Raw genomic sequence first — 25,444 nt, forward strand, 5'->3', positions numbered from 1 at the left:
GTAGCACAACCGTGTGATTGCCATCTTTAAAAACAAAGGATTTATAGCTCTGATGGCAACATGTAGGAATGTAATCAGCATGACATGACAATCATGTGAGTTGTAGTTGGTGACTATCAGGTCTTTCATTGACACAATACTTCGTATGCTAGAGCAGAATCCGGATGGGACTTTCAAATTCTTAAGCCAAACACACATCGCATGTTTCTCATCTACATTGAGATTGTAGCTTGCTGCTGGGAGATGATACTTCCCATTTTCTTGAAGAACAGGATGTAGTTCCTTTTTTATGCCTAAATTTACCAAGTTCATGCGTGAATTGAGCCCTTCTTTTGTTTTGCCCTTTATGTCTAGCAAGGTGCCAATTATGCTTTCAAACACGATCTTCTGAACGTGCATACCATCGATCGCATGCCGCACATCTAACTCTTTCCAGTAAGGCAAGTACTCGAAGAAAATAGACTTTTTCTTGAATATAGCCCCCGGAGCTGGTTTGACATCCTTCCTTGTTTTTTCGTCTTTTGTCTTCTTCCCGAAAACAAACTTGATATTCCTGACTATTTCAAAAACTCTATGACCTTTATTGTTACCCGATGGAGCAGTAGAATGTAGTTCACCATTATTGTCAAAGTACTTATCCATCTTTCACATGTGGTACCTGTGTCCTTCCAATAAAAAGCGTTTGTGCCTCATGTACACTATCTTCTTAGATGCAGTAAGGGACACGTAAGCAGTTTCATCAATGCATACTGTGCAGCCAACCTTTTCCTTAAACTGGCCTGATAATGTGAAGAGTGCAGGGTAATCGTTGATCGTAACAAAAATAATTGCTCTCAGCGTGAATGAATCTTTACGATACTCATCCAACATTTGAACACCCGTTACCCACAATATTTTCATATCCTCCATTAAGGGCTCTAAAAATACATCCATATCAACTCCAGGTTGTGTAGGTCCAGAAATAAGCATGGTTAGCAAAATGTACTTCCGTTTCTGCATCAACAATGAAGGAAGGTTGTATATGGTGAGGATCACTAGCCATGTGCTATGCTTGCTGCTCCTTTCAGCAAATGGATTCATTCCATCAGTACTCAGTGCGAACCTAACATTTCTTGGTTCATCGGCAAAGTCTCGGTGGTTCTCATTGAAATCTTGCCACTGCTTCCCATCGGCTGGATGTCGAAGCTTCCCATCGTTTTTGTGCTCATCAGAAGCATGCCAGCTCATAAGTTTGGCATCCTCAGGGTTAGCGAACAAACACCTCAATCGATCGACAATGGGGAGGTACCACATCACCAAAGCAGGAATCTTTTAGAGCGCATAATAGTATACTTCTTTTTCTTTGCTCGTGGATTTTGAAGTCTTCTTTTTGGCTTTCTTTCGCTTCTTCCCTTTAGACACAGATGCAACACACTCTTCCTCTCGATAGTCTTTATTCGTCTTGTACCTACTTGCACCACACTTTGGGCAGCTCTCCAAGTCTTTATAATCATCACCTCGATAAAGGATACAGTGATTTCTACACGCGTGGATCTTCTCCACGCCCATAGTGAGTGGACTGATTAGTTTCTTTGCATAGTACGTGTTAGCAGGCACTTTGTTCTCCTTTGGAAGCATGTCTGCAACAATACTCAAGAACGCATCGAAGCCAGCATCAGACAGACCATATCTAGCTTTTAACATCAACAACTTTAACACAGACCGGAGCGTCGTGAACTCTTTGGTACAGCCCTTAGACTCGTCGTACAAAGGCTCTTCTGCTGCCTTCTTCAGGGACTCCATACATTTCATGAAGAACATCGATGGATCTGTATGACGACGCAACATTGCCTCTAACAAGTCTGCATCTTCCTCGTCCATAACATTTGGCAGAACATGGGTTCTTTCACGTTCATTTCCTCCAGCGTAACCATGATCAGTAACATTTGGCACTACATGTTCGCTCTGTGGAAGAGGTTGTTGTGTCTCGTGAACGAACTGAAAGCTGTCGTCGATGTTCGCAGGGTTTCCAGCTGTATAAGGCGAAGAGCTACCCTCTCCATGCTTTGTCCAAATTATGTAATCCTTCACAAATCCTCGGCATACCAGATGAGATATGATTTGTTCTGTGTCATCAAATACAACAGCATTTTTGCAGTCCATGCATGGATAATATATGTGCTTTGTATTTGTTCTCCAAGCATGGTTCGTAGAGACAACAATAAACTTATGGACCTCACATATGTATGATGGATCTAGCCTTGATAAGTTATACATCCAGGATATCCTCTCCATCATCACCTGTAAAAAAAGTAACATAAAACACACAAGGCACACAAATTGGCAAGAGAAACATATACCAATATTTCGTAACAACTAAATATATCATGGATAAAGAAAATTGGCAAAAGAAACATGAACAACCTTTCTTAGTGACCTTCTTCCAAAAAATAAAGATCAAAACCTCCCCTTGTATTTTGTGAAATCTGGCCTTCCAATAAAAGTTGGGCTGCGCGCGAGCTACACAGTTTTTGTCGGGAAGGATGAAGCATAGGCGGTTGGATCGATTAGGCAACCTAACTACTTTATCTCTAACACATGGTGAAACCCTAGATCCAAAATGTGGCTAAAATGGAGGAAAAATGAACAAAATTTGGCAAAAGAAACATAAGCCAAACTTTCCTAGCAACTAATAAACAAAAAATTTTAATACCCAAACCTATCTCTAACACATGGTGAAAGCCTAGTTCCAAAATGTAGTTAAAATTGAGCAAAAATGAACAATAATTGACAATTGAAACTTAATTAAACCAACCTTCCATACAACACATTCACCATTCATTAAGCAACTAAATATGTGTTATGGATAAACTTATTTGAGAACTAAACATGAAAAAGGAGAGGGAATAGACAAAATCTAACCATCTTAAGCAACCTCATTTGAGGAAATAGAGAAAATAACCTAGCTATACTCTTCTCTCTCACATGTAAAACCCTAGATCCAAAATGTGGCTAAAATTGAGCAAGAATGAACAAAAATTGACAAAGAAACATAAACCAACCTTTCTTATCCACCTTCTTCCAAGAAATGAAGACCAAAACCTCCCCCTTGTTTTTTTGTGAAATCTGGACCTCCAAAATCGCCTCCAATGGAAGTTGGCTGCGAGCATACAGCTCCTGTCGGGGGGAAAAAGAGGGGTAATTATAACAGACAGTTCACTGGTGGTTGGCTTGAAAAACCGCCAGTGGAAATAGTTTTCCACTGGCGGTTCCCAAGCCGGGCCCACCTCGTTTTTTTACTGGCGCGCGATAACTGAAACCGCCAGTGATAATTTATGGGTGTCGCAGGCTTTGAGCTCTTTTCTACTAGTGATCATATACTAGCAGATCAGGGTTTAAGAGGCACACAATATAACTGAACCGGGTATATTTTACCGATGGGTTTGCGGGTTTGGGTACCATAAGAACGTACCCGCACGCCCGACGGTACAACTTTATTCCCATTAATAATCCCATGGGTAAGAAAATTGACCCATACATGTACCCTAAGGACTAGTTTGGATACCCCATTTTACCAAGGGATTTCTATTTTCCCATGGAAAAATGAACTAATTTTCCTTGGGAAAATGAAAATCCTTTGAAAAAATAGGGTTTCTAAACAAGCCCTAATAGAATAAAAAACCGTCGGGTTTCGATACCCTTTGCCATCTCTACTCGTTAGCGACGTGGGGGCTAAGACCTATGGGCGCATGGCACATGTGAATGTGGTGTCGTTTGGCTCTTGGCGACAATGTTAGCTTAGTGATGGCGCCATTGGTTTGATGTGGTTGGCTTGGCCGCTGCTTACGGGGGAGGACAACACATCTTTGTTCGATTGAAGATCAACGAGCACATGGCACGCTGCCGTAAGACAGCAGATTAGTTCTATTGGAGACTAGTAGGCCAATGGTGCCAGGCCTGGCCCATCCATCCACGCTTATGTAATGAGCATGAGCAGTGCGTTGCGTGTACAACCACCTGACCAGCTAGCCGTCGCGAATTGCATTGCAAAGCTACCAAGGACTATCAACTAGATGAATGCTCCATCCATCGACGCTTGTGTGGGCATGGGCCAGTAGGGCGCGCGATGACCATGACGATGGGGTAAACCATGATTTTTGTCTTCTTCAATTATTTTAAAAGATAGTTTTTTATTTTTATCTTTAAAAACCGGAAATAGCTCCTCATTTATATCTTCCAAAATCAGCCACATGACCCTTATGATTGCTTCCCTTGGTAGTTTTTTCTTTTATGTTTATTTTAGCTAAATGTTTGAAAATTGTAGTAAATTAAAAAATCATAAAATCGAAATCTATTTGCATTGGACTCCACATGAGTACATATACACAGTGAACAAATGGTATGCTTCAATATAGTTTTAGCTATATCTTAGATCTATGTTTTTGCAAGAATTAATTCACAATTATAGTTTTTGTAGACTAATTTTGATAAAAAAATTTGTGATGGGCTAATCATTATATCCTTGAGATGTAGCAAAAACATCATGCTCATTGGATCATATATGACTGTGTTATAGTTTTATGTAGATAAATTTGTAACTCAGTCATCTATGATCCAACGATCGTAAAATTGTTACTACAACTGAAGCATGCAATTAATAGCTCATCGTAAAACTTTCATCACAATTGGACTAGAGAAATTATAGCTATGAATTAGTTACATAAAAGCATAGATTCAAGTTACATAAAAGCTTTATATTAAAGCATGTCGAATTAAATTATTGTGTATTGTTAGAGGCCTTCCTCTTACGAAGGTCCTAGAAAACATAGCTAACTATTTGCTTTCAGCATATTACTGAATACTATAGGAGCTTCGTCACCAAAAGAGCTTCGGCATAGTACAAGAGAAGTACAACGAAGCACGCTTCATCAAGCAGGCTTCATCACGGCGAAACAAGGAGACGATGCAACGAGAAGGTGTTGCTCAAGTTATTAAATACAAATGACGATATTGTTCTTGTGACATCTTGTAAACTCTATATGTAATTGTTGGCATGAATGTAATAGCACACGAACCCTTATGGTTGTCTATAAATATATGAACAGTATCCACGTATTATTCACGCTGGATTGTAATTGCTCTTGTGTCATCACCTTCAAACAAGCCGAATGTATCAATGTAGTATAAATTATGATAATGCTTATACGTTTATTATGGGATAAATATGTGAATAGATAACACATCTTATGTGTATAAGCTTTTATTTTTATGAATGATGAAGACATGTTCTTCGTGACCTTCGTCTGAAAATCTCATTATATCCGAAAGAAGATAATGCCTCGAAGGACGAATGTCCTTAACGTTTAAAAATGGTGTTGCATTGTTCTTAATTCATAGTAGTTGAGAACGAGTGACCAACATGTATGTCTACTCATGCGGAGTTAAACGTGATTGAGTTTTATTTTATTATTTTTCTATGATTTAATATACTTTTTTCTAAGATGTAGATAAAATAAACATAAAAGAAAAAAACTATCGACAGAAACATTCATGGGTCAAGTGTATTTTGTTTCACGAGTTAGGACGGTCTCCAGTAGTCAATCTACCTCATCCTCTATATCACTCCCTATTTTTAAATATTACACAGCGTAATATAAAGACAAAACAACCATATGCATGCTCTACCGAGCATAGCATAAGGGAGATTTTTCCGGTTTTAGAGTTAAGATAAAAACTAACTTTCGTCATAGTTAAGAAGACAAAATAAACGTTTTTCATTTTTTTAACTTTAAACAATCACCACGGTTTCCGCCTGCGTGGGCCTGCTGGGCTCGGTTGCCCGTCGCGTTACCGGCCGTGGGCGCTCCCGTTCCCCCTCCTGCTGCTTTGCGGCTGGGCCGTTGGGATCTCATGAGCCCGTTGCGAAACCACTTTCGGGCATCTCGGTTCTCTTCTGAACTCGTGAAGGTGCAGGCAGAGTGTCAGCGTCAGGCGAGACAGACAACACATCGCATCAGAGACATTATTGTCTTTTCTCGTCCGTCCGTAGGACGAACGCCTCGCCTTCTTCATCAACCTGGGGGTGGAAACGGATCAAAGATATAAATTCGAATGTCATAGTTTACCATATTTTAGTCTGAATTCAGATACAAATTCGAATATATTAGAATATGAATACAAAATAGATAGTTGAATTCGAATTCTTGTTCGGATGTTTACTCAATTCAACTCAAACGACGTACCCTAAATTTAACATATGTATATGTGAATTTTTATTTAAGTACAAGTTTATAGATAATCAATAGATAATTAAAACATATTAAAATTAAAATTGATTTCTCATGATCCTCCATATCCAAGTCAACAAAACTATATAAACAATATTTTTAAACTATCGAAGCATGTAACAAAAGATAAACAACAACACATGATATTTAATAAGTGACATTTGTATAAATACAAGTAAATTAGAATTAATATAAAATAGTAAATGTACTAAGAAAAACAAATTTTTCGTTCTAAAATGAATGAATGTCCTATATAAATGTGTATACCAAAACTTAAATAAAAACATGAAAAAATTTATCTATATATTGTAAAGTGGATAGTTATAGTTGAATGTTTATGTAACTTAGTTTAGATGTGTTCACTATATAGATAAAGTGGAGAGTTATAATTGAATGTTTATGAAACTTATTGAATTTTATCATTGGATATCACTAGAAATATAAGGTTGATATATTTATTTATCATATAAATATTTTTTAATATTTTAAATGATATATATCATTTTTCTAGTATATTGTTAAACTTAAAATCATTTTTAATTAGTAATTAGTGATAAAGTTAAGTTTGAAATGGTTTCATGAAACATATTTTTTCACGGATACGGATAGTATCGAATGTTTCATAGTTTTTTTCGAATACGAATATAGAATCGGATAGAGAAAAGTACTATAAATCAAAATCGAATACATCCATTTGACATCTACATTGAAATCGAATACGAATACGGATATTCATATTAGCAATTTACGAATATGGATAATTTGAATCTCCAGACATCCATTTTCAGCCCTATCTGGAACAGTTAAGGGTTATTTACTTTCTAGGAACTGACCATCTATTTTATTTCATTTTAATCCTTAGATTTCAATAATTTAAAGATTAAAATAAAATAAAATATATGTACGGTGCAACTAGAAATAGGGACAGCCACATGCAGCGTTATTCTAGCGATCTCGACATCTCGTAGGCTTCCGTTCGGAAGTCATTATTAGCAGCCGAAGGGAGGCTGCAGCTTTTCTGATTCTATGTCCTGTTTATTTCAGTTTTTTAGCTTCTAGTCACCCGAAGTTGTCGTGGACTACCAAATAGCCAACTTATCAATCAATTTTTATAAGAATCGTTTTTTTGATAAAAACCATACAAAATTAACATGAATATAAAATCGGTCGAGCCACTGTGATAATAGAAATCCGTCACTTTTTAGATCCTAAATCATATGAACTTCTTTATTTTCCTCGTAACGTTATTCTCATGATACTCAGATTCTCTCTAAAACCAGATTCTCCCTACAATTAGATTATCAAAAAAGCTGGTTAGAAAAGGCTGAAACAAACTGACCATATGACACAAAACACTGTAAAAACGCTGCAGCAACTGCCGGCAAAGTACTGTGAAAAACGATGTTGCAAAATGGGAGGTCCCGTGGGCTCTGATTTAGATCGAGGTAGGCCCGCCTTCTGCGTTAGCTTTATTGCTTATTGATACTTGTATACAGTGTTAGTGGGTGACAAATAGGGTCATGTACTCATGTACAACCACAAACAACAGATTATCTGTAAGTTTTTTTTACAAAGACAAATAAATGGACTGTTCATATAATGAGCTGTCTATTTATCTGCCTATAAGTTATTTAATATTTTTATTTAGCTATGATCAAATATGAATATGATTCTTCTATATCCGGTATTGCTAGTTGATACAAAACAAATTGTAATTATTGGAATCATGATTTCATAAGTAATATGTTATATATATTGTCATGCCACCTTATTGTTTATGGGAAAAAGTTTAAATTACTCTCTTCACCTGTGGATAATGTTCACATAACTCCTAAAATATGTTTTTAGTTCAGTTTAGCCCTTCCACTCCTTTGAGTTGATTCACTTTACCTCTTAACAAAATTTTTATTTTTCATTCCTTTATGTACAAACTGATTTTCAGTTCAAATTTTGTTGGTTAATAGATAATAACATAACTAAACCTAGAAAATGTATTATGATTTTTATAAATATTTTGATATGTTAGGGATTAGATAAGATAATAACTTTAATGATACCAAACTAAATATGAGATAATGATAAAACCTTTCTTAACATATTTTTATAATATAAATTATGATGTCCACAATCACTTCAAAAAATGTAAACTTGAATTTCAATTTGTACATGGAAGAAACAAAAAAGATAAATTTTGTTAAGAGGTAAACTGAACCAACCCAAAGGATTGAAAGAGTAAAATGAACAAAAAAATACTTTAGGGGATTATATGAACATTTATCCATAGGTGAGGGGGGTAATTTAAACTTTTTCGTTTTTTATGTGTGCCAAATATGTTTACTGTGATGACAACATTTATTATTGACTCATATATTATTAAACAAATGAAAAATTGAAACTAAATAAAAAATCTACGAAAATAGAAAAAAATGAAAACACCAAGTTTTCCATCATCTCTTCTCCATCTTTCTGGTCCCACTCTCACATTCTCGTCCCACTTTCTCTCATCTCTACTTTCCCATCTACTTTCACCCCGTGCAACAAGCATGGCCGTGCTCAGCCCAGTGACGCTCTCCCAGGCACGGCGAAGGCGCTCGGCCCGGCACGACCAGGAGAAGCGCGACTGTCATGGCAAGGAGCGTGGTGCACACCCAGAGATTACCAAACCATTTCTAAGCAAAATAACCGCCACTGATCAGTTGTTATATCCGAATTTAAGCATAAATTCATACATGTCTTAAATATGTGTTATGATTAAGTCTCACATATATAACTTATGGTATAGAAATCATTGCCGTATCTTTATTATATAATATGAGTTCTGTACAAAATAGCTACCAAATTACATCATATGACGACAACGATCCTTCGCAACCATAGTTGACTAGGAGATGACGGTCTAGACCTCCCCGAACTCATCGTAGCATCCTTCTTTAATTCCATAACTTAATTATGCGAGAGTCCTAAGCTGCTCTTGACCGTGAGCATGGCTAATATAACAGTTTTACACTCTGCAGCGGTTGCACATCTTTACCCATAAGTTGTGTTACCCATTTGCCAAGGGGTCTCAAATCCCATTCATCTCTATCGATGAGACGAGGCAGGGTAGCACTACGAGGCCTTTCCAAAGTTTCACTAGTTCAAGAAAACCCGCTACGGTGTTAGGAAGAAGGGATCATAGCAATCCCTCATCCAAAAAGCTATCACAGATAGTTCGACCCGAGAACCTCCCTATATTCTACAACGACACACTCCTCGCTTGCCCCTTTCAGGTAAGATAACCTCTCTAACTTTCCTAATTACTTGACCAAGTATGTCTCATTCCACCCTTGTGGTAGCACTGTTTTCCCAGGTTAAGCTCTATGTTACAATTAACAAAATAATCTTATCATGAACAATAGTTAATCTATTGACAATAATAATAAAATATGATCGTAATTCATATATAGCATTAATCCCAAGATCAGGTAGAGCATAGCAAAACTAACCAATAGTTTATTTATATGCAAGATGCAGGGTAACCAAAACTAGGGTAACTTATTTGGTCCCATCAAGTTAACCTGAGCATGTCACAGTGATTATTGAGAACATTATTAGGTAAAAAAAAGTGATCAAGGGCACAACTTGTCTTATACTTGCGATAACCTTGTAGTCCCAGATGCTGCCACAAGAGTTGGGTTTCACATTACTCGTCATCTCGTCTCTACTCGTAGTAATACATACAATCAAGCAAATAATGGATATGATAATATTACACCAAAGCATAAGAATAAACTGTGTAAGAATATTCTACGCATTGCTACGAGATCGTAGGTTCGAGAACCATTAAAATCGGAGTTGAAACGAAGAATTTATAGATACAAACGATAATTTAAGCGTAATAAATATAATAGACGGGATCTAACATATATTGCATTTAAACTAAACAAGTATTGAATTGAAATATTTGAGTTGATATTAATTAACAAATATTTATAAAATGTGCAGGTTAGAAATATAAATTAGATTAATTAGATTGTCTAGCTAATTAACATTAATTAAACAAGTAAATAATTAAAACATGTGACATAATTAAAATAATGTTATTACTACGTACGCAAAGTTAATATGAACCTAACACAAAGTTAATATGAACCTAACACAATTTGGATAGATTAAAATAAATTATTTGACCTAAATGATATCACATTTTTAATAAATTAGTAGAGGTTCATAGAAATAGATGACATTACACGATTTAATTGGTTAAATCAGGGTCACAAAGAATTATATGGTAAATAGACGTAATATATAGAATCTAGGTGTTGCCATCTTCTACCTCCCTCCCACCTTATTCATCCTTTCTTTCTTGGTTTTAGATTGGTTTTTAAAGGAAGAAAATGTTTGTTTATAAAGGCATGACCCAACTCCTATAAACTTATCATGATTGTACATAACGTTTAATACGTGCAACATGCCACTCTTGCGTATAAAACAACATGTGGTGGTGGTTAATCTATCATTCGGAAAGTGTCAAGCCTATCGCACGGAAAACACCATCAACCTGCCACCAACTTACATTCCAACCAATCCCTTTGATCCCGCGCTGCTGTTGGATATCTCATTTTTTTCGTAGATTGACGATGAACCGAAGATCCGATCGACGAACCAGAAGCGTGGTTACGAAGCTCTCACCGAGCCAGTCATGGCGATGTTCTAGGTTGCCCCAGAAGATGAACGAATGGAGAGAAATTCCTCACCGAAGGTTACCGCTAAAGTTGGGTAGGAACTCGAATTTCGACAAGCTGTTCATGGCGACTTATGGTTGTGAGCTTAGATGGCGGCGAACTGATGCGGCTTGGATGGCGGCGTCGCTGCTGTGAGGCTATAGAGGATATGAGTCTATGTTTGATGGTTTAGATGTTATGGTGGCATGTATTTAAATAGGAACAAGGTGGACGATTACATTACAGTTCTAATCTGATACTTATATGTTAGAATCCTATTCTATCTGTTTAGTATTTTAATAATATTGTTGTTAATTTATAATAATTATATTAGACCTCCAATTTAAATAATTTTAGAATATATTTTATTTGAATTTTAAATTAATTTTTTGGGTGTTACACGGAGTTGAAATGAGTATTTTCTTAAATATCTTATTGTGATATCCTAATTTGTATCGACTTTAACTAAATAACATCGTGCATAAACAAAACAACCAAACATACATCGATACATTATGTTAGCTTATATTTTATTTCTAAGTTCTGCTTTCTATTTTAAATTTAAAATTCAAGTCTAATTTAGAGCTAAATTAATTTTTTATTTTAAGCATAAATTGCAACAAACAAAAACTCAACATGAATGCAAAGCATTTTTATTAATTAATTTATCCATTTAAGCAAATGAAACTCAATAGGAATAATTAATGCAAGATGTTTTACAATAATAATTATTAAATAAAATAATTCAAACACATAGCCACATTTTAGAAGTACAATAAAAAATAAATATATAATCTTTACATCATTATTTAAAATAATATAATTCGTAATGTAAAATATATATTAAGAGATAGTTTAACTTAATTCGTTTTTAGAGGATAGATCTCTAACACAAAGGATAGTTCATATAAGAATTTTTTAGGTAATCTATTATTTGAAAACATATTTTTTAAATTATGAAATAAGTTTTTTCTAATTTACCGAGAATAGGATTTTGAAGTGTTACAAATTCTACCTCTTAAAAATAATCTCGTCCTCGAGATTAATAAGAAGAGGGATGCAACAAGTTTGGTTTGCAGTTTAGCTTTTAGTTTGTAATTGGCTCCAATACACGGGCCATATGCACATATTAGTGTATACTAGGTGAGTGCCCGTGCGTTGCGACGGCGTACAATTATTCAATAAATGTTAGTTACAAGGAAATATAATTTTTTTTGCAAAGGTATTGATGATGGAAATAGTGAAAATGTACGACGGTACAAACAGTGGAACATGTGCTAACTCTTAAACTCAGTTTTATAATGTATGTTGATTTGGGTACGTGATATTGAGAAGTTTAAATTTGGCTATAACATATGAACAATAACCAAGACTAACTAAATGAAAGTAAAATGAATATATCCATCATAAAAAAAGATACTCCCTCATACATTATTTGTATAGTGTTCATCAACATATAATGCTAGTTAGCTAGTAGTAGCCACACTGCCAGGGTTGCCCCATGAAGCGTATTCACATCCAAAACAACATACATTCATAAACAGATGGAGTATGTAATTGTACATGGGAATTTGATAGATAAGATTAAGTGAAGCAAGTTTGGATAAGTACAATTTATTTAAAAACTCATACAATGGATCAAATGTACTTGAGATACAATAGCTCAAAAGTTCTAACATAATATGATAATGGCCAACACAATTTGCCCTCACATCACTTTACCTTTTCTATCGCTAGGATTGCTTTCTCCAAAATTTGTTTGAACCGACCCTCACTTATGCCATCCTTAGTTACCAAATACATAACAAAAAGAACATAGAGACAAAGACAGTCAACTGTTAATCAGTTGTACTCTAGCAATTTTTTGATCATAATATAGCGATCAAGAAATCAAATATAGCACAACGGATGTAACATTTATAGAAGATAGTTATATATAATATAGTTATACACACTATAAGCATCAATTAGGTAGGATCAGCAAATACTTACATAACGGATGGTTTACGACCATTTTGAAACCATTTAAACAAACTAGCGACTGCAGCACATAATTTGGTACACAATTGCATAGAAATTTGTAACATGTCACTGCAATTAGAATTGTACATGGGTATCTACCATGAAGCTTGGGAGAGAAGACATGTTCTGGAGTTGTTTGTTTTCATGTATACAGCTCTATGAAGTAGAATCTTGTAGCGCTGCACTTGAAGTTGCATATTGAGGGGAACTATGTTCATTGAATGGCCATAGCTTTTGTAACATACTATATGATACAGAGAAGACCTTGTGCCAAAAAAGGAGTAAATAAGAAGGCATCACCTATTGCAACTCCAGAAGCTTCCTCTCTAGATCCCTTACAACATCATGTCGCTCTAGTATTCCAACAGCAGTGTCCAGTATCCACAACTTAGAACACCGCTATTGTCAGGCTCCAGCTGCAACCCTTCCTTCATGTTCGGCAAGTCTGTTCTCACCCTATTGCTGGCTGAAGACATTTTCTCCTTCTATATCCTCCCATCCTAGCATCCATCAAACCATCGGCCAATAAAACCAATAAGGGAATAGTAGTCAAAATGATCTGATGCTCTGCTGTTAAGGAAATATTGAACTTCATGCATGCAAGACCGGACTGTTAGTCAACAAGGCGGTTAGATGGGATCCGGTGGTTTGTTGTTCACACAACATTAGATTCTGTAACTCAAGGCAGATTGCTAATATGATGTGGAATGTCTAATGAGAAATTAAAAGATCGCAATCTAGTTTTATCACTTTGACCAAATATCCAACAAATAAAAATGGTGAACTGATGAAAGCTCATTCTAGCAAAGGGAAATAATGACATATTACTATAGTTGCCTCAAGTTTTTTCCTTGGGTGGGAGGGTGTAAGGACGTAAGGTATTTTGTATCAATTTAACAAAGGGAATGAACACTCTAAAGGCTCTAACAGAATATCCAGGTTTCCATTTATAGCAAGCATCATGTACTTCACCTATCAACTAAATACATGGGCAAAATGTTCATTGATGGTTACCAATATAAATTAGACATAAATTAGCTTGGTGCTATAACAAAACAGAGAAAATAGAAGATAGGCCAGGAAGAACATGTCTTTAACATTCACAAATATAAAAACATAGTTACCAATATAACACAAATCAACTCGTTATTGCTAGAGTCAGTATTTGTCGTTTTATCCTCTTGGTATTAAAATGTTAGTATATAACGATTACATGGAGATGAATAACTTGTGGTTGCCCATCCGCCTACCCGATCAAGGACCAGACAAAAGCTTGCTGATCAAGCAAGTTACAAATCATAGACAATATAATTTCAGAACAAAAGCTTGCTGTAAAAGAAAAAACATTGATAGTGCGACTGTTGGGGCCGAGTGCTTGGCGGCGGATGGGCAACCACAAGTTGGCGAGAGTGTGCGAGACGGAACGGGGCGTGGGTGCGGCTGCTGGCATGAGACTGTGAGAGGGTTACCTCGAGGTTGTTGATCTCCTAGATCTTGTGAACTCCGTACTCCACAGCCTACAAACGACAGATAACTGATTAGGAATCAAAGAGAACCCTTGGGGGATCTGAAAACAGAGGGACTTTCCTGCCAGTAAAGTTATCCATGTGAAAAAAGGAGGAAGAAACTACCATCCACATGGAATAAATATAAATTACAGAAGATAAAGAGGAGCATTACAGAAAACGCACCTGATCCCTGTGAGCAAACCAAGCATCCAAGACTTCACACCCATTTATTCGTGGAGCCATTTAGTGGCGGCCTCTTCGAAGAATTTTAAAAAAGTTATGGCAAAAGCTATTTCATTTAGCAGTTGTATGAAAAATGGTCAATAGATTATTTACAAGAAAAATAACATGGTATATTGGAAAGAATTTCATTAACAGAAAGTACACGAACGCATACACGCTCAAGGCTTAAAAGAACATGTCTCCAGGTCCATTGCTTCACATCATCATTCAATAGATAGCACACTCACTAACATAATCAACATATGTAATGCTTTAAACATATAACAATCAACACCTCAACAATCATTCAATAATTTTTTACATTGTTCAGTTAAAATAAAGAACATAATAGAAGAGCATAGATTGTGGTCACCTAGATTCACCTCGGTCAAATAGTGGTGTTTACTGAGTCAAGCCTTGTGGTCTCCAAACAGCAAAACAATTGACAATACAATAGTGGTAGGTCCTCTGAGAATTGAAGGTGAACAACATTTCCATTGTCTGCCCATTATACCACAACAGTTCCAGAGTCTATAGATTTTATAAACAAAGGAGTTCCAAAGTTGAAGAAAAGAGTTTTAGGAAATCCATGATGACAGGGAAGGTTTGAACATCACAATTATTGAAGTCAAGGGTCCGCAACTTGTTACAGTTCAAAAATTTCCCTATACCTCTGTTGATGCTGCTTGTACCATCGCGCAAGCAGGTTTACCTGCTCTTTACACCAACATGCAAGAAGGAAGAAAACCCTTTGCACTTCATATGTGAGCTAGTGTCGTCGTCACTCTTTGTCTGCTTGATGGGCATTGTCATGAAACAACGACGTATGACGGTATCAACGCATAAACTAATGCCTGCATCTAAGGTTAGATGATTAGATACAGAGTACAAAGGCCCACTATAGTACACCATGGTTCGGGGACCTCTGCCCATGATTTTATATACTATTGGTTTCTCTGTCAAATGAAGGCAATCAAGCATGTTCATGACAATCTGTTTGAACTGATAAATAAACAAGAATAAAGACAGCTCCCCCACACAAATGTTTTTGAACTGATCAAGCATCTAGCATAGTATAGGCATGATCACGTGTACCTTCAAAAAAGGAACCTACTTGTTACCCCCACGATACTACATAATTTTCCTTGTGCAAGAATCTAGCATAATCTGCTACTTGCATCCCTATCTAGCTTACCCGTACTTAAGCATCATCGATACAACAACCCATGGCAATCTGCTACTCCAAGGTTTAGACAGACTATCAAGCATAGAGAGACATGGCAGTGCCAGACTTGAAGTGAAACAATGATGGATAGGTTATATTCATAGAAATTAGTGTCTGCACCAGACTTATTTAATTAAAAGAAAACCATGAGGAGATCCAACCCTAAGAAAGAGCCTATTGGAATCATCAGAACGACTGGCTACAAGCATATCCCACAACTACCAGATTGAGGACTCGAAGCTCCCATAATATATCGTCAGATCGAAGACTCAAAGCCCCCGTAACCCATAACCCATAATAAATTGTATATACCTTGTAAAGTATTGGAGAGCCAAAGTTGACGCCAAAGCATCAGTATTCCTTAGAGAGCACAATTGAGGATGGGGATTGGGGTGGCCCCAAATCTGTGTCTTGGGGTGGCATGGTATTTATGGACCACCATCCTCGGCGTCGATGGGAGTTGGCGTCGATTTGGGGCGAGGATTTGGGCTGCATGATTCTCGTTGATGGGAGGTTAGCGTCGATTTGGGGCGGGGATAACAGGGAGGTGAGAAGGACCGCCATCCTCGGTGATGGGCGAGCGATTTGGGGCGATGCCAGGGCCACACGCTGTCGTCAATGTCGGGGCCCCGCGCTGGCGACGATGGAAGGTGCTGTGATTTGGGGAACGGGGGTTGCAGTGGATGGCGACGATGGAAGGCGTCGCGATCTGGGGAAGGGCGAGGATGGTGGGGAAGGGCGGTGATGGCGGGGGCATGGTCAAGCAGAGGACAGTGTGGACCGCAGTGTGGCGGGGGCAACGGTGAAGCATGTGAACACCCACAATAGGGTCATATAGAGTAGTAGAGATATGTGTGAAATAAATCAAAACATCAAAAAAAGCCATGTAATCTCCACATTTGAAGGAAGTATGAAACAACAAAGAAAAATAAACCCAAAAAATCATAGATTTGAGGTTTATAACATGAAATATGATTTCTTAATCATGAATAAATCAAAACAATGCAACTGAAATAAATCACAACTTCATAATAAAAATATAAAGCATAAACATAACAATGCATTTTAGGTTTGAATCAATAATGTATTAATATATAATACAAACATTCAAACCAAATGAACAGTCGAATCTTGTGCAAAAATCAGGCCCAACGACATGCCATTCTCAATTCTTCCAGTTTTATCCTACCAATCTAGTGATCCAAACAGTTTAATTACAAGTGAATCAACAGAAAACAAGATCTACAGACTGCAAGTATAAAAATTAAGAACAGTGGTTGGAACATAGAAAATTGAGTTCACTAAACATAATAAGCATATCAAAGTCACAAAATGGTGAAGCAGTGCCCAGATTCACAGGAGCTAACAAATCTCTTTTTAGCCTCATACCAGCCAAGTGACATGCTAGAAACATAAGTGGCAGAAATATACTTATCCAGAGGTGCAGATCCTATGCTAGATTATTCATCAATATTTTCAATTCCTGGTGTGAAATTTGTAGGTACGAAAAAATATGCTGGAAATCCTATTAGACATTCCATGGAGGCATAAAAACCATGGTGAAAAAGTTAAAAGGAACACGAACTTAGGCATGAATTACACATACATAGGAATGTTTTTAATATGAAGTATATATAGCTTTCTTTTGCAGGAAGTATGAAACAAAAAGAAAAATAAACCAAAAAACAAAGCATAGAATATAAATTCGAGGAAAACTTGTGTACCGTGATTATTACACGTGGTAGGAGAAAAAATTGTCGATGAGGCTGCGCTCGCCGCTGATTTCCAAGACCTTCGGAATCTCCTCGGGCCGGATCACGCTGTGTAAGGAACAAAAGTGATCAAAGAAAAGCATAGCTATAGAAGATGGCACCAGATTTCGAACATTCAGACTTCACAAAAATACTGAATTTAAGTAGCAAAAAAATATGAGAAAAATATTGTTAATGAAGTAGTAATAAAATTGCTCCATGCTAGTGAAGGTAAAACTACCAAAAAGAATTCTCAATAGCATTGCTCACAGTAAGTTCAAAACACAATTTTGAGTAAAAAAGGAGCATTTGAGAACACCATTCTCATTTTTCGATGACTAATGGTCTCCCATGAATACAAGGCCATTGATATGTACTTTATTTCTTCAAATTAAATACAATTTAATGTCATTCAGCAGCAGAAATTGCCAAAACCTACATGCATAAATACAAGTATCAATTATACATTCATGGCCCGGTGTTCTTTCACAAATGAATTTTGAACTTTGTCTTTCAAGCAGTTGATTTTCTGAGCAAAGTACCATTCGGGGGCCCTAGGATGTATGTTGTATTTCTTACAAAAAGGAACCCATTTTATAGTGAACTCTGAAGCATCAAAAGTCAGTATAGCAGCTCCATCATTAGAAACATCAAGATACCTTGTCAACCGGATAGTCAACAGCAAGGATGGAAAGCACAATATTTACAGTGACAAGAGGCTCCTTCATAGGATCCACTGTTCTGACAAAAATATCCACTGTACTGCATTCCAGAAGGCAATAAACTAAAGGATGATGATCTCAATTAAAGCTTGTTATTCCTCATTGAAAAATTTGCAAGTAAAACTGCCTTGGGTGAAGGCATCAGTGCAGGAGAATGCAGCTAGTCAAGCACGCAAGCGAGCAATTAGAGCAGCAAAGCAAGATATGGTAGAATTAGAAGCAGTATGGGTATGGTACAGGTAGACAGCCTAGCCCCCACGCTATTCGGTGGCTCACCTTACGATGGAGGTGGCCCATGGAATGACGGGCAACTCCTCAGCGGTGATGGTCGCCGCCACCTCGCCCTACTCCTTTTCCATCTCCGGCTCCACGGTGGAGACTATCGAGACCGTGTCCACCCGCCGAGGACCCGAGGACCCGTTGCGCAGGAAAGACTTAGCAAAGCGGTAGATCTAGTGAGACATTATGTGGAGACGTGCGCTGACTCACCATGCCGCTTCAAGGACGGAGATGCCGATGGCAGAGAAGGTGCTGGAGGCGGCGGAAGGGGCACAAGCCATGGAGCGCCGCGTCGCCGTCACCATCCCACGCGAGCATCGTCAGGAGGTGGTTGCAGTGTGCAGGGAGGGCCGAGGACGGAGGCGCTGATGGAGACGATGATGCCGATGGCGGAGAAGGTGTAGGAGGAGGCGATGGGGGTGGACGCGAGCGACGAGAGGCGCAGATCCGCCAACGGTGCCGGGGCCAAGGTGGACGGGGGGCGGAGGCTGGGTGGTTCCATGCGCGAGTGCGGGGAGGGTGCGGATTTAGCAGAGGCGAGGGCACGCACGGGGAGGTGGGGGCACGCTAGCTGTGGACGCGAGGGAGGAGGCGTGCGCAGCGAGATTAGCGGCGGGGGGAGGGCGGAGCCGTGGTGAGGGCGGTGGACGCCCTCCTTACCCTCTTAAGGAATAGTAGAGATACCTGCTCAAATAATCCTTTAGGTAGGAAAGTCAGGATGCTGTACTTTGTAGTCGACGCAGAATTTCCCTGAGACGTACGAATAAAGCATGAAAAAGAATGTTAGACGTGGAACTAATATTAGATGGCAACAGTGAAAAGGAAAAGTAATATCCTGCCGATTTACTCTGCAGAATTGACAGCTTTCTTGGAGATTGCATCATATCATAAAATAAAATAAAAAGAAACAGATCAGTCATCATTGTCAAACAAACTACTACCTCCATTCAAAATTATAAGATGTTTAAACTTTTCTAGATACATTGTTTTTACTGTGTAACTACTAACTGGACATAATACAAATCTAAGTGCATAGCATCAAATAACAAAGTTTGATGTTTCGACTATCAGCATCAAATAACTCTATAATCAATAACTGGTACAAACCAAAAATAGAAGGGGGCTGTCATTAGTGTGATGCACTCATGCACCAAAGTTCTTGCAAATACACTTAAATATACTACAGCTACAACACTTGCATAGCAAGAGAAGGGGGGAAATACTGTTAGTACCAATAGGACCCATTCAAATACAAACTGCAATGGCAAAGGGGTGAGATCAAACAAGTTTCAGAACAACTTCATGTGTTTATGTTCCAGACGTTGAGAGTCTCGTTATGGATGGAGAAGGCAGAGAGCAGCACCTGTAGGAGCGGCCACTCGCAGCGGTAGTGGCGGTGGATGTACTCGTTGTCCCGCAGGTAAGCCGGCAGCGTCTGGTACTCCACCAGCCCGCACCGCTTCCTCTTTCACAACTGAAACCAGACAGTCAAGTACGATACAAGCAGTCAAAACTTCAAGTGATTCACTAAATTATCTTCACAAATTGATAGAGTTCTCTTTCATGTCCGTGGAACCAGGGCAGACCCAACTAAGCTCTGCATGAGAAATTTTTTTTTTGGCTTTATTCACCTCTCTGTAGTCCTTTCATTCACCTCTTTCTAGTAACATGTTCAGTCCTTTAGAACTGCTGAAGATACATTGGGTTACACCTACAAACTGAACCCAAATGGATGTTACACTAAAGCCAGCTTTTAAATATATCCTTTTCTTTCTTGTATGAAGGAAAAAATACATACCTTATCGACTCTTATGAGAGTTGTCAACAAGAGAGCATCTGCTCTGTAAATTGATTGCTGCATAAAAAGCGCTACCTGCTTAGAATACCATCACAGTTGTCCAGAGCCTCATAAAGGTTTGTGACAGCCTAAAAATTTCAGAATAAAATAGAAGAACTGGTCAAAGACCATAGATTGTTGTTCTAAATAGGAAGAAGAACTGCCACCACCATTACACCAGTAGCAAGCAGGTGGATAGGAAGGAGTTGTGTTTACCTTTAGGACCTGCTGTCAGGTCTTGTCTGTTTTTGAGAGGCGAGGGCTGAAGGGAGCAGGAAGACGCCCAACAGAGGAGGGAAGCGACGATGAGGAATAGAAGAAGAAATAGAGGTAGTAGATACACCAGGCAAGCCAAGGGAATGAAGGAAGAAAGGCTAGGCCAGGAGGTGGCAGGTGAGGTGAAGCAAAAGGAGGCCTCTAGTGGCCAGCCGGCGCCGGCCCGCTCCCTCTCAAGATACGACGGCTGGGGGCGCAGCGACGAGGACCCTAGCGCACATGATAACCATCTAGTGCTCCCCTTCTTGTTCCGCGAGCACGAGCTTCAACATGATGGGCCGGGTGTAGTGGTCGGACCGGCGGAGGAGGTGAGCGAGGCGAGGATGCGGGGCTGTCGGTGGATGGATGGAGGGATGGAGCGCGGGAGGGCGGCGGGGCTGCCGGCGAGATGCGGGGCGGGGTGCGACCACGGGCGAATGTGGGCGGATGCGGAGGCGCGGCAGAACCATGTGGGTGTGGACACCTACCGTAGTAACATAAGGAAGGGAAGGGCATGCTTACATGTAGCACAAGTTATATGTTAGAGACTACAGAGCATCTGCGGTGAACTTGTTGTCATCTCGTAGCACATGGTAATGCGTAGGACGGCTTGTTCCCTGCAATTCCACGAGCAGCTATAATCTTCAGATTTCTCATTTGGGGGAAAAATGTCTGAATTAGTTGTAACATGCTACACACATACCTTGGCCCCAGCATGGCCGCACAGGAAGAAATCAAATTCTGTTGGGTGGCAGATATTATTATCAACTACAGTGCCTGCAAATTCCATAAATGTTTCATCAAAAGCATTGTAAAAATAACAGCAAATGCGTCTGCATCCCTAACCAGCTCGAATATTCCCACTCTTGTCCGCGTATTGGCGATCCTTTGGTTTGCTGGGGAAGAGCCTTGTGTGGTGCCTCTTCTGCACCACTACGAAGGTGATCTTTGGCTTCTCATTGTAAAGAGCTGTCCATGCCTGAAGAAAGTATAAATGTTATACTAACTGAGGGAACAACACTTGATGTCTCAAATTGTTTCTACCTTCTCTATCTCATGGATTTCTTGCTCCAGCACTTGTTTGAATTGGCCCTCACTTACGCCATCCCTAACGGTGAAAGAGGGAGTCAATTACCATTGCATGTCAGTCAGAAAAGTTTGGAGGAAGATACTACTAACCTGTAGAAGATCAGCTGCTTGGGTCTCTGCTTAGACCGTTCCACAAATGCAAGTAGGAGTTCCCTAAAAATATTTTGCAAATTAAGGAACTCTCTCAATCGGGTATGGGGTGCCATTTGAATTTCAGAGATGGTGATGATGATCGTACTTGACAATGTTTTCCAGCCCATCGATGAGCTCTTGACGGTGACCTTGTGCACGGATAATGCCATTATAGTTAGCCACCTAGGGCCAGTCTTGGGAGGCAACAACCTACAAGGAACCACCAGGCATAAAGTGTTATTGTAATAAGATGGTACTATCCGTATTGTAAACGGAAAAAGAGCTTAAAGAAGCAATGGACGAGGAAGTATCATCTAGAGCAGCAGGGTGAGTGACATCAGCACCAAATATAATTGTTGGTTCAGTCGAAAAAAACAATAAGCTTTCTTCAGGATTAGCAAATTCTAAGTTCCTTCCTCCAAACTACAGAGAGAGTGAATATATTAGTACCAATGTTGCTCAACAAATTCTGTGAAGAGATATCTGCAGCCATCAGTCAGCAAACATATATAGGTAAAAAACACTCTTATCTTTGTCTCACCAGCTGTTCTCTCGCCTCGTGGAGTTGTTTCCTCATGACGGCCTCATCATCAAGTACTGAAAAAGTAGAAAAAATCAAATCAAAATTAGCACGATCTACCCCAATGTCATTACAACCACTTAATCCCTGAAGCATAGTAAGAACCGAATGCAAAATTAAATAGCAACCGACCAGCTACGCAACCATGGCTTTCGCTTCCTCGAATGCCAAGCAGAGCCTCTACTCGGATGTGGACCAGTCCCACCCTGATCTCAACACCCCTTTCTTCTCCGCACCCACCACCTCCACCGGCGCCGCCACGGGCAACTCCTCTACCCCACCGTCGACCCCAACAAGCTCGCACAGAACCTCTTCCCCGAGACGGTCGAAGAGGACGCGACACAAACTCAGATGACACAAATGCTATAGCATATACAGATGACTTCTTGTCATGCTAAGGATTTAATGATTGCAAACTCTTCTAAGTTCCTACAAAACCAGTAACAACATAGATTACAAGGGATGCGTCTGCTTATATGTAAGATCTAGAAACATCTTGTTGCTCCCATAGGATACCCTTCTGTTTGGTGTAGTTCTATTTGCAAGATTAAAAGTATGTGTAGAAGCCCATTGACCAAAATTAGGATTCAGGACACATCAAAACTCAGTGCAAGCAAAAGCATAGGGTATTCCATATGAGTGTTTAAGGTACGTCATTCCATCCTATTATTTAATTTCTTTCTCAGGCAAAGCAAGAGCCTTCTAATTACCTCCTTGAGCATCACTGAGAGATCAAGCCTAATAATTGATGGATCAAGATGCCATAAAAGCAACCTACTACAAATAAAAGATATGACTAAATCAGTATATTATAGAGAGCAAATGTTTAAAAGTCCAAGCAGTAACAACACAAATACACTATTTGCTTAATATGTAGCAAAGAGCCAACTCCATCGGTGTGAGGCATCCTGTTTCCGTGAGAACCCTCTTTGCATTTGTGATGGAACATGGAACACTGTTTTCTTGATACAAACGTACTAAATAAGGAGAGGTTACCTTGATGCTGGAAGGAGAGAGGCGGATGGTCTGACCGACGCCGCTAAGAGCACACTGCACAAACCCGGAGCCAAGTATGGTTCGTGAACACGAGCCCACTTTCATCATGCCATCCTCTGAGGAGAACGTGGGACCCAGCCCGAGAAGGATCGTGCGCTGGGCGACCGGAACCACCTCTCACCGGGGGGGACACATTGGGATGGGTGGGGGCCTTACCACGTGCGGCGGACGGAGGTCGCCGAGGCCTGCCAATGGGCACGACGACGGGGTGACAAGGACCGGCGGCGAGGGTTAGGGTTTGAGAGCAGTCAAGTGCGGAAGGACGGACGGGCGGTGGGGGGAGCTAGGTCTGAACCGAATAGGGCCATGAGACGGCGGAGGATCTCCTCTGCAAACACACACGGTGGGATGGGCAGGAACTTACCTCACGGCGGCGGACGGTGATTTGGGCTTGGGAGTCGCTCATCTCGCCCGACAGCCGCCTCCCCTCTCCTTCCTTTCTCCTTCCTCCCACGCAACCGGTGCTGTGGGCGGGGCGCGGTGATTTGGGCTTGGGGGGCGGAGGGAGAGCCGGAGAGGGAGGGAGCACCGACCAGGCCAGAGGGCGAGGGGGAGCGGCGGCTCGCGCGGAGGAGGGTGTACGGTGTAGGAGGCGGCGGGAGGAGTGTAGAGGCAAACCTAGGTGCTCGCACGGTTGCACGATCGGGTGGGGGCGGGGCGATGCGTGGGGGCGATGCGTGGGGGGTGAGAGTGCGCGCATCGGACGGCTGAGAGACTCTAGAGCGTATTGGACGGTTGAGATCGTCAGAAGGCAGAACAAGCAGAGGCAGCCTACCCCTTAGAGCCTTAATAGGTAGTATAGATATATACATCGCTACAAAGCAACCTATATATATACTGGTGTTGCTGTCCTTTGAGAAGAAAATGATGTCCATGTGCAGTTAAGGCGCGAGAGAGAACCTAAGGTCGATTGAGAGAGAAAACGATGCACAATAATGCGGGATAATTAAGATCGAGTGGCATACTGTATGGATAAACCTTACAACAGTGCTGGATGGGAGAGCGAAAGACGAGTCCAAATTCGTTTGCCGCCAGCTAGGGATCGATGGAGACCTCTGCGTCGACTGCCGTTACGTGTAGTGTAGCAGAGAAGTCAAAAAAGTTCTCCTGCAAGTGGTGGTGAAAGAACCCAATGGATAGTTTTTTCGAGAGGAACTCGATCGTATCGGATGGGTAAACCTTGCACTACTGTATGGCGGCGGCCGGCGGGGCGCTCTTGGACAAATAGCGCTATCCGCTATCGATCAGTCGTAGTAGTCTGCTACTTATCATATGCAACACAAGTCAGAAAAGTTCGCCAAGTGGTGCAAAAACCCAAACGATTTTGAAAGGAACTTGTACTGATAGCTAGATAGTTAACCTTACACCGTTGGAGTCAACCAGCGAAGTGCATGCATATATATGCATGTGCACTACCGGAATCCGAGACTTTGTCGAGTGTTGGCTTCTTTGCCGAGTGCCTTTTGTCGGGCACTCGGTAAAGTTAGGCATTCGGCAAAACGTGCTTTGCCGAGAGTTGAACACTCGGCACAGAACGACACTCGGCAAAGTCAACTTTGCCGAGTGTCAAACTCTCGGCAAAGGGGGCTCTCGGCAAACGGCCGTCAGCGGCCGTCCCAAAGCTGACGGCCGTTAGTCTTTGCCGAGTGCCAGCCGTTGGCTCTCGGCAAAGAGGTTCTGTACCGAGTGCCGCATAGTAGGCACTCGGCAAAGCATACTTTGCCGAGTGTCATCTCTGGACACTCGGCAAAGTGTATTTGTATTTTTTTTATTTTGTCTCTCGAAAAATTTGTGGTA

The 25,444-nt window shown here is 40.0% G+C and overlaps 2 pseudogenes across 4 annotated transcripts; both read right to left on the reverse strand.

Moving 5' to 3' along the window:
* Positions 1 to 13,042: 13,042 nt before the first annotated feature.
* On the reverse strand, positions 13,043 to 15,773 carry LOC111589289 (uncharacterized; annotated as a pseudogene). 2 transcript variants are annotated; one of them, XR_002748277.1, is made up of 5 exons: positions 15,393 to 15,773; positions 15,105 to 15,252; positions 14,683 to 14,755; positions 14,461 to 14,508; positions 13,043 to 13,491 (listed from the first exon to the last, which is right to left on the reverse strand). The product of XR_002748277.1 is annotated as an uncharacterized protein, transcript variant X2 (transcript). The 2 variants fall into 2 exon arrangements; XR_002748276.1 differs by having other exon boundaries at positions 15,095 to 15,252.
* A 1,827-nt stretch (positions 15,774 to 17,600) lies between these two features.
* Positions 17,601 to 21,562, reverse strand: LOC103627092 (argonaute 18 pseudogene; annotated as a pseudogene). Of its 2 annotated transcripts, XR_002748278.1 has the most exons (6): positions 21,494 to 21,562; positions 21,313 to 21,407; positions 20,497 to 20,553; positions 20,330 to 20,416; positions 20,062 to 20,172; positions 17,601 to 17,766 (listed from the first exon to the last, which is right to left on the reverse strand). The product of XR_002748278.1 is annotated as an argonaute 18 pseudogene, transcript variant X1 (transcript). The 2 variants fall into 2 exon arrangements; XR_002748279.1 differs by lacking the exons at positions 21,313 to 21,407; positions 21,494 to 21,562 and adding an exon at positions 20,752 to 20,786 and having other exon boundaries at positions 20,497 to 20,624.
* Positions 21,563 to 25,444: the final 3,882 nt, after the last annotated feature.

This window comes from Zea mays, chromosome 5 (assembly GCF_902167145.1).
Source record: "Zea mays cultivar B73 chromosome 5, Zm-B73-REFERENCE-NAM-5.0, whole genome shotgun sequence".
Taxonomy (NCBI): Eukaryota; Viridiplantae; Streptophyta; class Magnoliopsida; order Poales; family Poaceae; genus Zea; species Zea mays.